This window comes from Phaethon aethereus (genome assembly GCF_964289735.1).
Source record: "Phaethon aethereus genome assembly, chromosome: Z".
NCBI lineage: Eukaryota > Metazoa > Chordata > Aves > Phaethontiformes > Phaethontidae > Phaethon > Phaethon aethereus.
Window position 1 is genome coordinate 31372871 of NC_138577.1, and position 12549 is coordinate 31385419.

The following is a 12549-nucleotide window of genomic DNA, read 5'->3' on the forward strand; positions in this document are numbered from 1 at the left end:
CATAATACATTGAAAGGGGAGAATAAAGGATACATGGTACTTAACATCTGATTTCCCTTAAAAATAACACATCTTGAAATTTTATTCTGAATTGAAGAGCTGTAACAGGAAATACACTGTTTCTCTCAGGCAATCACAGGTTGGTTACCTTCAGGTTGGTTACCTTCCAGTGTGATATGGCAAACACATTGAAAATAATGGAAAATATTTTATAAAAACAAGAAGCTGTAATGAGCTGCTTCTGAAATGGGACTATCATGGCTGTGATATTTTGGAAATGTTAAATACAGCCAAAACACATCCCAGGGATTTGAAAGTAAATTTTTTCTCTGTAGGTCATGCTTGAAGTGATGCTTCTGCAAATTATTAAACAGCATTGCACAGGCAAAGGTGTCAGCTGTGAGATCTGAGAGTTATTCTTTGCGGCCATGATGGCCTGATAGCATTCCTCAAAAGAAAAGGGCCTTCTACTTGTTCACTGAAGTGCAAATGCACAGGCACGTTGCTAATGCAGCCTTCTCCTTTTTGAATCACAGAATCATTAAGGTTGAAAAAACCTTTAAGATCATCAAGTCCAACCATCAGACCAACACCACCATGCCCACTAAACCACATCCTGAAGTGCCACATCCACATGTTTTGTGAACACTTCCAGTGACAGTGACTCCACCACCTCCCTGGGCAGCCTGTTCCAATGTTTGACCGCTCTCTCTGTAAAGAAACTTTTCCTAATATCCAGTCTAAACCTCCCCTGGCACAACTTGAGGCCATTTCCTCTCATCCTATTGCTAGTTACTTGGGAGAAGAGATCAACACCCACCTCACCACAACCCCCTTTCAGGTAGTTGTAGAGAGCAAGAAGGTCTCCCCTCAGGCTCCTCTTCTCCTGACTAAACAACCCCACTTCCCTCAGTCGCTCCTCATAAGGCTTGTGCTCCAGACCCCTCACCAGCTTCGTTGCCCTTCTCTGGACACGCTCAGGCAACTCAACATTCTTCTTGTTAGTGAGGGGCCCAAAACTGAACACAGTATGCACTTCTATTCCTCATCTCTACTAACTCTTGTGACAGTGAGCTCTATAGTGTAATTATGTGCTGGCTGAAAAATGTTTGACTCTGCTTGCTTTAAGCCCAGTAGCCTGTTCCTGTGCTATGCAGAAAAACTCCAGTGAATAATTGTTCCCTAACCACTTCTTCAAACTGTTCATGATATTTATTATCGTACCTGGGCCATCTCCTCCCTTCAGCATTCCCTCCTTTCCACCAAGGAGTCTGAGCATACTTAGTTTTTCCTCATATGGAAGCTGTCCCACATCCTTGATCATATGTGCTGGTGTTTTCAGGCTCTATGTCTTGAGGCACGAACAGCCGTTTAGACAAAAGGACATCTTCCGTGAGGGGCTTCTCTTCTCTCCCACAGCAGGTGAATAACGTCAAGTCACAACAAACTGCTAATAGGTTCCACCTTGGCTCTGACCGAGCACTGATGGGTTTCGATTTCCTCCCATCTACATGCTGGACCAAATGAACACTGTTTCTTGTGTGTGGTTAGTGTTTAAGGCCTCATTGTGTACACATCCTTGAAAGATATATTTTTATAGGTAAGCACCTCATAAAATATTTTTCCGAAGACATTTATCAAGAGAGACTTTGAAAAACCATAGGGAGAGGGGAAAGAGAAGGGGAAGTACAACATGTGCTTTTCAGCTGCCACAAAGCCCTGCAGCAGCAGCCTTCATGTGAGAGGCGACACTTTGCACATTACAACAGGGAATCAAAAGATTTATACTCAACACTCCATATATATGACTCTCTACGGCATCATTTTGAAAGGGTGATTATTGGTTTGACATGAGGGAATATTTTACATTAAATGCTGAAAGTTCTCTATGTACATAGCAATAATCACCTGATGCTGCTTTTTCTTACTGCATGGCTTTTAATAATAAATAATCATAATAATGATAGTTAGGTTCTCCAAAATTATCCCATTTGTTTTCCAAGAACCCCCAGGGGCTGGTATTTATCACTTGATGTGAATGGTCCCTGCTCCTCTCCCTCCACTTACACATGCATATAAAAGTAGTGCAGACATATGGGAAGTGTCTCACTTAATTTGATGGCAGCTCTGTTTATTATTATCTCCCTGAGCTGTGGTAATTGTAGTTCAGTTGTTGAACAATTATTAAACCAGAAGCTGTAGGTCCCCTGTTAGGTTTCTCCCTGGGATCTCCTGTTTTCTAGCTCCAAAGGTCCAATGTGTTGAAAAGCAATGCACTGACTGCGGAAAAAATGACAGGCAACACCTCTTAAATTCTTGTGTAAGTGAAGAGTTGGAGGACCCATTGAGTTTAGACAGGACTTGTTTGTAGATACGTTCTTTACATATCTACCTGGTGTTTACAAAGCAGTTTGGGCTAATTAGGGTCTTTCAGCACATGCAAAGTGGGAGGAAAAGGAGAAGGATGGCCACAAAAAGACTAGACAAGAACTTAGTACAGTGAAAGAGAAAGGTCTGATTTTGGGTGGTATTACAGCATGGCACCTGCAAAATGTGGTCTTTGTTCATGTCTGTTTTCTGCATAAAAGTTGCCTTATTCTGCTAATTTGAAGTATACACAATAGAATAGTTTCTCCTCTTGCCCTCCTCTCCCCATACTATTAACGTTATGGATGAATGAGATGATTTGGAATAAAAAAAGGACTGGGCTCAAGTAGAGATATTTTGTAGTAGTAATTTTTCCTAAACTTTTGCACTTTCTGCATTTTTTTTTAAATTTCATCTTATTGTTAAAAGAAGTCTGCAGTTCTGAAATACCACCTGAAAGATGAAGTGCAGAGGTACATGCAAAGCAAGGATCTAAGTTTGCCAGAAACTGACAATAGTAGATGAAAACTTGTCCAGTTTCGTGCAGCTGTTTCCGTAAAAGACCTGGCTGGTAAAGTCCAGACTTACAGGAGAAATGACGTGCCCCAGCTGTGACCAAATTTTCACTGAGTGAAGTTCTGGTAGTGCAAGACTCCTGTTGCTGTAGCTGCCGTGGACACCCTCCCCCATCCATGCAGCCTACAGCAAGTGTTATTTCATGATCCCAGCAAGCCGAGAGCAATGGGAAGTCTTTTGACTTGCTTTCTCCCCATACCATGCTCTGCTTATTCTAGTTCTTACAGGCTTTTGGCCTTGCCTTGACCCAGCCTAGCTCATTGTGAGAAGACCGGCCTCACCTGATAGCAGCTGTCAAAGCATTTTTCTTCTCCCAGCTTTCTTTAGCAAACAATACTCTAGACTGTAAATCACTGGCTCCTGTTCAAAATCCAGAGACAGCTTTTCTGGGAGCTCCCTGGGACAAGCATAAAGTGCAAGGGAGTTATGACCTGTTACTAGGGATTTCCTCAGGTCAACAATCAATATTAGGAAGACAAATAATGATGACACCATATCTGAAGTGCCATTTACTGTATACCAGATACAAATACCTCCTCCTTTTCCTTCTATGTACCTTTCTGTCCTTGGATGTTTTTTCACTATATATTTCCTTTCTTCTTTTTCTTTTTTTTCCTCTAGCATCTCTATTTTTTCATTCCTTTTGCTATTTTGTCTATACCTGTGCCTTTCTTGTAAAGTTACTCTTCTCTTCTTGTTTACAATCCCTTCAATCTTTTGTCCTCTATTTGAGAGTTACCACAACTAACATAGTCTTTTTGTTCACTTGCTTCCTGGCAGGCGTGTTCTGTACCTACAGGGAGGAGAAGACTTCTGGTGCAGCGATTCTTAATTTTGCTCTGCCAAATCAGCTGGGTTGTGTTGGCACCAATCTATAATTTGGTTGCAGGACGTTTCTTCTGCCTGCCAGATTTGAGGAGGGATCTAACGAGCCAAGCAGTAGGGATGACTCTAGTTCAGGCCACAGTAGTCCTGTGGTCCTCCAGGTTTTGTTAATTATCCTGTGATCCCACAGGTAAAACTGACCCTGAGGGTAAAAGCCAGCAGCATTCTTCACACAAGCCATTAGGCACTTGACTGGCCAGTGAGTGAGTGAGTTATGAGCAGTGCTGTCCACAGCAAGTGCTTTTCAGGGCAGGATGCTGAACACAGCAGTCGCAGCAGATCGTTTTGGATACATGCTGACATAGCTGAGTTTGGATGATCCAGGAGTCAGTGCTGTACGAGCCTTTTTACACAAGGCTGTAACCCAACAGCACATGCTTGGAAGCAGATTTGAACCAAAGCGTTGAGACTTGCTGTGTTCCCCTGATGACTAATTTATGTAGCAGCTTGCAGGTAACAGAGAAAGAGTTTCTTTTTTCCAGCTGGATCAGAGGTAACCATGCTCAGAAATGGCAATGAATCTCTCCAGCTGTACGCAAGTGTCCTTCCAGACTACTGAGTTGGTTCAATATTTTGTTCTCTGAAAGAACAAAGCAGAACAGAAACCTTTCACTTTGTCAAGCACCTTGAATCTCAGACAACTTCACTTTGTCCTCGAGATCACAATAAAGAGTGCATTCCTAAAACCATTGCTTCATTCCCTTAACGTTGACTCTCCCGCACTTATGAAAATGTACTGTGTTACACAAACAAATGTGAACTTTACAAACAAGCTTTCTTTTTGCATCTAAATTCTGTGCAAATTAAAAAAGTTATGTAGCAGAACCTTCCATTAATGCAGGTATCCCTTGTCGTGGTTTAGCCCCAGCTGGCAACTAAGCACCACGCAGCCGCTCACTCACTCCCCCTCCCACAGTGGGACGGGGAAGAGAATTGGGAAGAAAAACCTCGTGGGTTGAGATAAACACGGTTTAATAGGACAGAAAGAAAGAAGGGAACAACAATGATAATACCAACAAAGGAATGTACAAGAACAAGTGATGCCCAATACAGCAATTGCTCACCACCCCGTGATCAACAGCCCGTCCCCGAGTAGCGATTTCCGCCCCCCGGCCAACTCCAGTTTATGTACTGGGCATGACGTCGTATGGTAGGGAATATCTCTTTGGCCAGCCTGGGTCAGCTGTCCCGGCTGTGTCCCCTCCCAGCTCCCCGTGCACCCCCAGCCTGCTCGCTGGCAGGCCAGCACAAGAAGCTGGACTGTCCTTGACTGCTCAGCAACAACCCAAAACACCAGCACATTATCAACAATTTCTCATCCCAAATCCTAAACACAGTCTCACACTGGCTTCTGTGAGGAAAACAAGCTCTATCCTGGCTGAAACCAGGACAGTAACCACCCCTTATTCCATACCATTTACGTCATGCCCAGGTCCTATACTTTTCAATACATTCCAATTATTCATTTTTACTCTTCCTGTCTTTTAATATATATACACAGCTATCACTTTCTTAGTCCATGGGCCATCACTTTAAAATGTCTGTGGAATTCAGTCAGTCCATGACTCTGGGCTTCATCCATCATAGTAGTCTCTCAGGGCAGGGGAGATGGTATGTAGTGTTGGATTGTCATCTGGCACGGTCCATGTCCATGATCTGCAGGTCGAAGATGTCGGTCTCAAGGGATTTGTTGGGCACAAACTGCTGAAGCCAGTTCTGGTTCCATCACTGCTGCACTGTTGTTTGGTTTCAGTGAAGCTCATTCTTCATCAGTCTGAGTGATTCTTACTATAATACCATTGATATGGTAGATAGCAGCCATAGTAGTAATGTCATACTGAACAATTAACATAATACAATTCAAATCATTGACTATTTTCACCCAAAATCAAGTCTCCTTGAGGTGCACATCGGACTTCCCCATCCTTCCGCATTACCCACCAAGTCCACCCAGGTCCCTGGGCAAAGGCAATCCCACGAACAGGTCTGCCTTTGCCTGAGGCAGGAGTAACCCAGACTGTCTTCCCCAGCATATTTCTCACATGCACCACAGGGACTTTATCCCCTTCTACAGTACGTAAAAGTTTTGATTGGGCAGGGCCGGCTCTATTAGTAGATCCCCTAGTGTTGACTAACCAGGTGGCTTTGGCTAAATGTTTATCCCAATGTTTGAATGTCCCATCACCCATTGCTCTCAGGGTAGTCTTTAACAGTCCGTTGTATCGTTCAATTTTTCCAGAAGCTGGTGCATGATAGGGGATGTGATACACCCACTCAATGCCGTGCTCTTTGGCCCAGGTGTCTATGAGGTTGTTTCGGAAATGAGTCCCATTGTCTGACTCAGTTCTTTCGGGGGTGCCATGTCGCCATAAGACTTGCTTTTCAAGGCCCAGGATAGTGTTCCGGGCGGTGGCATGGGGCACAGGGTATGTTTCCAGCCATCCGGTGGTTGCTTCCACCATGGTAAGCATATAGCGCTTGCCTTGGCGAGTTTGTGGAAGTGTGATACAGTCAATCTGCCAGGCCTCCCCATATTTATATTTCAACCATCGTCCTTCATACCAGATGGGCTTTAACCGCTTGGCTTGTTTGATCGCAGCACACGTCTCACATTCATGGATAACCTGTGCAATAGCATCCATGGTCAGGTCCACCCCTCGATCTCGAGCCCATCTATATGTTGCTTCTCTTCCCTGATGGCCTGAGGTGTCATGGTCCCACTGAGCTATAAATAATTCACCCTTATGTTGCCAGTCCAGATCCACCTGAGCCACTTCAATCTTAGCAGCCTGATCCACCTGATGGTTGTTTTGATGTTCTTCGCTGGCCCGACTCTTGGGTACGTGAGCATCTACATGGCGTACTTTTATGACTAGATTCTCTAGTCGGGCAGCAATATCTTGCCACAATTCAGCAGCCCAGATGGGCTTGCCTCTGCGTTGCCAGTTGCTCTGCTTCCATTGCTGTAGCCACCCCCATAGAGCATTTGCCACCACCCATGAGTCAGTATAAAGATAGAGTATTGGCCATTTTTCTCGTTCAGCAATATCTAAAGCCAGCTGGATGGCTTTCACTTCCGCAAACTGACTTGATTTACCTTGTCCTTCAGCAACTTCTACAGCTCGTCGTATAGGACTCCATACAGCAGCTTTCCACCTTCGATGTTTGCCTACAATACGACAGGACCCATCAGTAAACAGGGCATATTGCCTTTCGTTCTCTGGCAGTTCATTATATGGTGGAGCCTCTTCAGCACGCGCCACCTCCTCTTCTGGTGATATTCCAAAATCTTTGCCTTCTGGCCAGTCCATGATCACTTCCAAGATTCCCGGGCGATTAAGGTTTCCTATTCGAGCCCGCTGTGTAATAAGCACGACCCACTTACTCCACGTAGCATCAGTCACATGATGTGTAGAGGGGACCCTCCCTTTGAACATCCAGCCCAGCACTGGCAGTCGGGGTGCCAGGAGGAGCTGTGCTTCAGTACCAACCACTTCTGAGGCAGCTCGAACTCCTTCATATGCCGCCAATATCTCCTTTTCAGTTGGAGTATAGCGGGACTCAGATCCCCTATATCCTCGACTCCAAAACCCTAGAGGTCGACCTCGAGTCTCTCCTGGTGCCTTCTGCCAGAGACTCCAGGTAGGGCCATTCTCCCCGGCTGCCGTGTAGAGCACATTTTTAACATCTTGTCCTGCCCGGACTGGCCCGAGGGCTACCGCATGAACTATCTCCTGTTTGATTTGTTCAAAGGCTTGTCGTTGTTCAGGGCCCCATTTAAAATCGTTCTTCTTCCGGGTCACTTGATAAAGAGGGCTTACGATCAGACTGTAATTTGGAATATGCATTCTCCAGAAACCCACAACACCCAAAAATGCTTGTGTTTCTTTTTTGCTAGTTGGTGGAGACATAGCTGTTATTTTGTTGATCACATCTGTTGGGATCTGTCGACGTCCATCTTGCCATTTTATTCCTAAAAACTGGATCTCTTGTGCAGGTCCCTTAACTTTACTTTGTTTTATAGCAAAACCAGCTTTCAGAAGGACTTGAATTATTTTCTTCCCTTTCTCGAAAACTTCTTCTGCTGTGTTGCCCCATACGATGATGTCGTCAATGTATTGCAGATGCTCTGGAGCTTCATCCTGTTCCAGTGCAGTTTGTATCAGCCCATGGCAAATGGTAGGGCTGTGTTTCCACCCCTGGGGAAGTCGATTCCAGGTGTATTGGACACCCCTCCAAGTGAAAGCAAACTGTGGCCTGCACTCTGCTACCAAAGGGATTGAGAAAAATGCATTAGCAATATCAATGGTGGCTTACCACTTGGCTGCCTTTGACTCCAGTTCATATTGAAGTTCTAGCATGTCCGGCACAGCAGCGCTCAGTGGCGGTGTGACTTCATTCAGGCCACGATAGTCTACTGTCAGTCTCCACTCTCCATTAGACTTTTGCACTGGCCATATGGGGCTGTTAAAGGGTGAACGAGTCTTGCTGATCACTCCTTGGCTCTCCAGATGACGAATCAGCTCATGGATGGGGATCAGGGAGTCTCTGTTGGTGCGATATTGCCACCGGTGCACTGTTGTGGTAGCAATCGGCACCTGTTGTTCTTTGACCCTGAGCAACCCCACAACAGAAGGGTCTTCTGAGAGACCAGGCAAGGTGGACAGCTGTTTAATTTCTTCCGTCTCCAAGGCAGCTATACCAAAAGCCCACCGGTACCCTTTTGGGTCCTTGAAATACCCTCTGCTGAGGTAGTCTATGCCCAGGATGCACGGAGCCTCTGGGCCAGTCCCAATGGGGTGCTTCTGCCACTCACTCCCAGTTAGGCTCACTTCGGCCTCCAGCACAGTCAGCTGTTGGGATCCCCCTGTCACTCCGGAAATACAGATGGGTTCTGCCCCTTTATAGCTTGATGGCATCAGGGTACATTGTGCACCGGTGTCCACTAAAGCCTTATATTCCTGTGGGTCTGATGTGCCAGGCCATCTAATCCACACAGTCCAATAAACTCGGTTGTCCCTCTCCTCCGCCTGGCTGGAGGCAGGGCCCCTCTAGTCCTGGTCATAGTACTCGTTACCCACTTCTTGTAAATAGGAATCAGAAGTCCCTTCAAGAGGATCAGAGGTGAGATCAGCTCTTCTGTTCTTTCTGGGAAGCTGCCCACTGGAAAGTGGAGCGACGATTTGAGGAACCTGAACCCCCTTTTGTAATTGTCTTTCCTTGCAGCTCACGTACTCGTGCCTCTAGGGTCCAGGTAGATTTTCCATCCCACCTCCTCATGTCCTCTCCGTAGTCATGCAATTGAAACCACAGGGTGGCTCGTGGTGTGTATCCTCTATATCTTCTCTCTTGAAGAGAAGAGCGCTTACTCCTAATGGCTGAGACACTGGTCCGTACAGGTGGAGGGTAGGGCATATCCTCTTTGAATTGCCGGAACTCCCGGGACAGTTTCTCTACAGCAGAGATGCAGGCCCGTAGGGAGGAAGAGAGACTTTCTTCCTATTGCCGGAGTTGGCCAGCCAATTCATCCACCGTTGGTCTCTCTCCGTCTTTCCAGGCCATTACTGCTAATGAGTTGGCATATGATGATGGTGCACTCCGTACAAACTTCCGCCACATAGGTCGCGTGCAATTGACTTCATCTGGGTCTTTGGATGATTGTCCATTGTCCAAGTCACCATCACTTCCAGCACAGCTAGCTCCCTCAGGTACTGGATGCCTTTCTCCATGGTGGTCCACTTGCCTGGGTGACATAGAACATCTTCCTTGAAGGGATACCTTTCCTTCACACCTGACAGGAGTCGTCTCCAGAGGCTGAGGACTCGTGCACCTTTTCCAATTGCTTTGTCAATGCCCCCTTCTCTAGAAAGGAATCCCAGCTGCTTGGCTTCCCTACCCTCTAATTCCAGGCTACTGGCCCCATTATCCCAGCATCGGAGCAGCCAGGTGACAATGTGCTCACCTGGACGATGGCTGAAATCCTTTCGCATATCTCGCAATTCACTCAGGGATAGAGATCGGGTAGTTACCGTCTCTTTTACGAGTTCTTCCTCTTCCTCCTCTTCAAGCGATGACTCGCTCTCTTCCCTCTTCTGTCCTTGTGATGGCCCTGCTTCAGAGCACTCTGCCTCCTCACTCTCTTCCTCTGGCTCCTTCTTAGAAATATCTTCCTCCTCCCTTACTAAACGAGCTGACTTCCGCTTCCAAGATTTCTTCTTTTGTGCAGGGGCAACTGATACCGGGATGGGCTGGTTCTCTGGTTCAGCTGCAAGAGTCTGAGTAGCTACAGTGCCCGCCGTGGGGGTTGGAGTAGTCACAGTGCCCGCCGTGGGGGTTGGAGTAGTGGCAGTGCCCGCCGTGGGGGTTGGAGTAGTGGCAGTGCCCGCCACAGGGGTTGGAGTAGTCACAGTGCCTGCCACATTGCCATCAGACCCAGAGAGCCCCTCTCCCCTTTGCATAGTGTTAAATAGGGCTCGGTAGGCGTGGGCCAGGCCCCAGCACATGGCAATGATTTGTGTCTCCTTGGAGCTGCCAGGCTGACAGCATCCTTCTTCCAAATATTCTGCTAGTTTATCAGGATTCTGCACTTGTTCGGGAGTGAAGTTCCAAAACAGCGGAGGTGCCCACCGCCCCAGGCATTTGCCCATGCTGTTCCACACGCCCTGCCATTCATAACTATCCAGCCTTGGGGCAGATCTCCGGGTGATATTCTTAAATTGCTTGCCAACCTTAGACAAAACCGAAACAATGTTCCCCAGAAGTAGCAGTAGAGGTATTTTAACTACCCAAGGGTGTTCAAAATACGGAAAAATTACTGTGATGAAGGAGGAAATGTTATGATAGAGGGTAGCAAAGGTACCACTCTGCATTTCCTCCATAAAAAACCTTTCAGAGGCAGAAGTATAATTGCTAATCGTCTCCACAAGACAGTAGCCAAAATACAGTAACGGCTTTAGTACAGAGCTCAGATGATACCGCATTAAGCTCAAGGTCAGTGCTCTAAAAACAAAATTCACAGGCGAGACATTACTAATCATTGCAGAGTGCAGCAGCCCGCAGAAACCAACACCGATCCTTAACATGTACAGCAAAGACGAGAGCATGATGCAAATCAAATAAACTGATATTGTGACCTGCAACCATTATTATCTCAAGCCTCGTGCCCCACGTTGGGTGCCAAAAAGGACTGTCGTGGTTTAGCCCCAGCCGGCAACTAAGCACCACACAGCCGCTCACTCAGTCCCCCTCCCACAGTGGGACGGGGAAGAGAATTGGGAAAAAAAACCTCATGGGTTGAGATAAACACGGTTTAATAGGACAGAAAGAAAGAAAGGAACAACAATGATAATACCAACAAAGGAATGTACAAGAACAAGTGATGCCCAATACAACAATTGCTCACCACCCCGTGATCGACAGCCCGTCCCCGAGCAGCGATTTCCGCCCCCCGGCCAACTCCAGTTTATGTACTGGGCATGACGTCGTATGGTAGGGAATATCTCTTTGGCCAGTCTGGGTCAGCTGTCCCGGCTGTGTCCCCTCCCAGCTCCCCGTGCACCCCCAGCCTGCTCGCTGGCAGGCCAGCACAAGAAGCTGGACTGTCCTTGACTGCTCAGCAACAACCCAAAACACCAGCACATTATCAACAGTTTCTCATCCCAAATCCTAAACACAGTCTCACACTGGCTTCTGTGAAGAAAACCAGCTCTATCCTGGCTGAAACCAGGACACCCCTGAATATAAAATCTCATTTGCATTTCTCTTTATTAAAGTAGTGTTGTTGCTTTCAATGCCATCACTAATAGTACAGTCATCGTTTTCCAAGACTATTTTCCAAGAAGAGGATCATGATAGAAAAGACCTTTCAGCTGCCAATTTGTAGGTGATGGTACTTTGTTCCTGCTCCCATCTCATAAGTATGTTAAGGCCAGGTGAGAAGGAAGTCATCTGTAGGAAAGAACGTACTTTCCTCTCTGCTGTTGGACCACTTTCAGTTACTCTACCATGACAACAGTCATTGCAATGATCATGAAAATAACTGTTTCCAATGAAAAAACATCTGTTTTGGCCTGTCTGACAGAAGTGAAGTGTGTGCCCTTGGTGAGGTCTCACCTGTGATAGCCCTGAGCTTTGCAGGACACACCGACTGAACTTAAAACTCACAGATTTGTGGATGTGGTTCTCTAGGAAGGGAAGAATGCTACTGTGACTTGCATTCCCAGCAGCCATATTGATTTTAGTTGTGCTGAGACATGTCCAAATGAAGAATGGACACAGGGCTAAAGTTATGGTTGCCCATTTAAGAGATGTTTCACATTGAAAGTGACCTGAAACCATTTCCTGAGTAGATCCAAGTGCAGCCACTCAATGTCCCACGCTCCTGCTCCAGCAGAAGACACCACTAGCTCTCCTTACACATGAGTACATGTGACTGAAATTGCCAAGAGCAAGTGGCAAAGACTGAACTCAAGTCTTGGCTAGTAAAGAAAAGGGGGAGGGAATTCCCAATGATTTGCTCTATTTTCTGAATTGACATGTATACTCTGATAACCAAACAGTTTCAGACTATCTTTTAAGATCAAAGTTTTTGCTTCTGTTGGAGAAAGACCTCCTAAACCTCACATGATCTGTTGCTAGGCTGGAGTCTACCACACAACAGCTCCTTCTTTTCAATGCCGTTATGCTGCAGGAGGAAGGTTGCACTTGAATATATTTGAATGC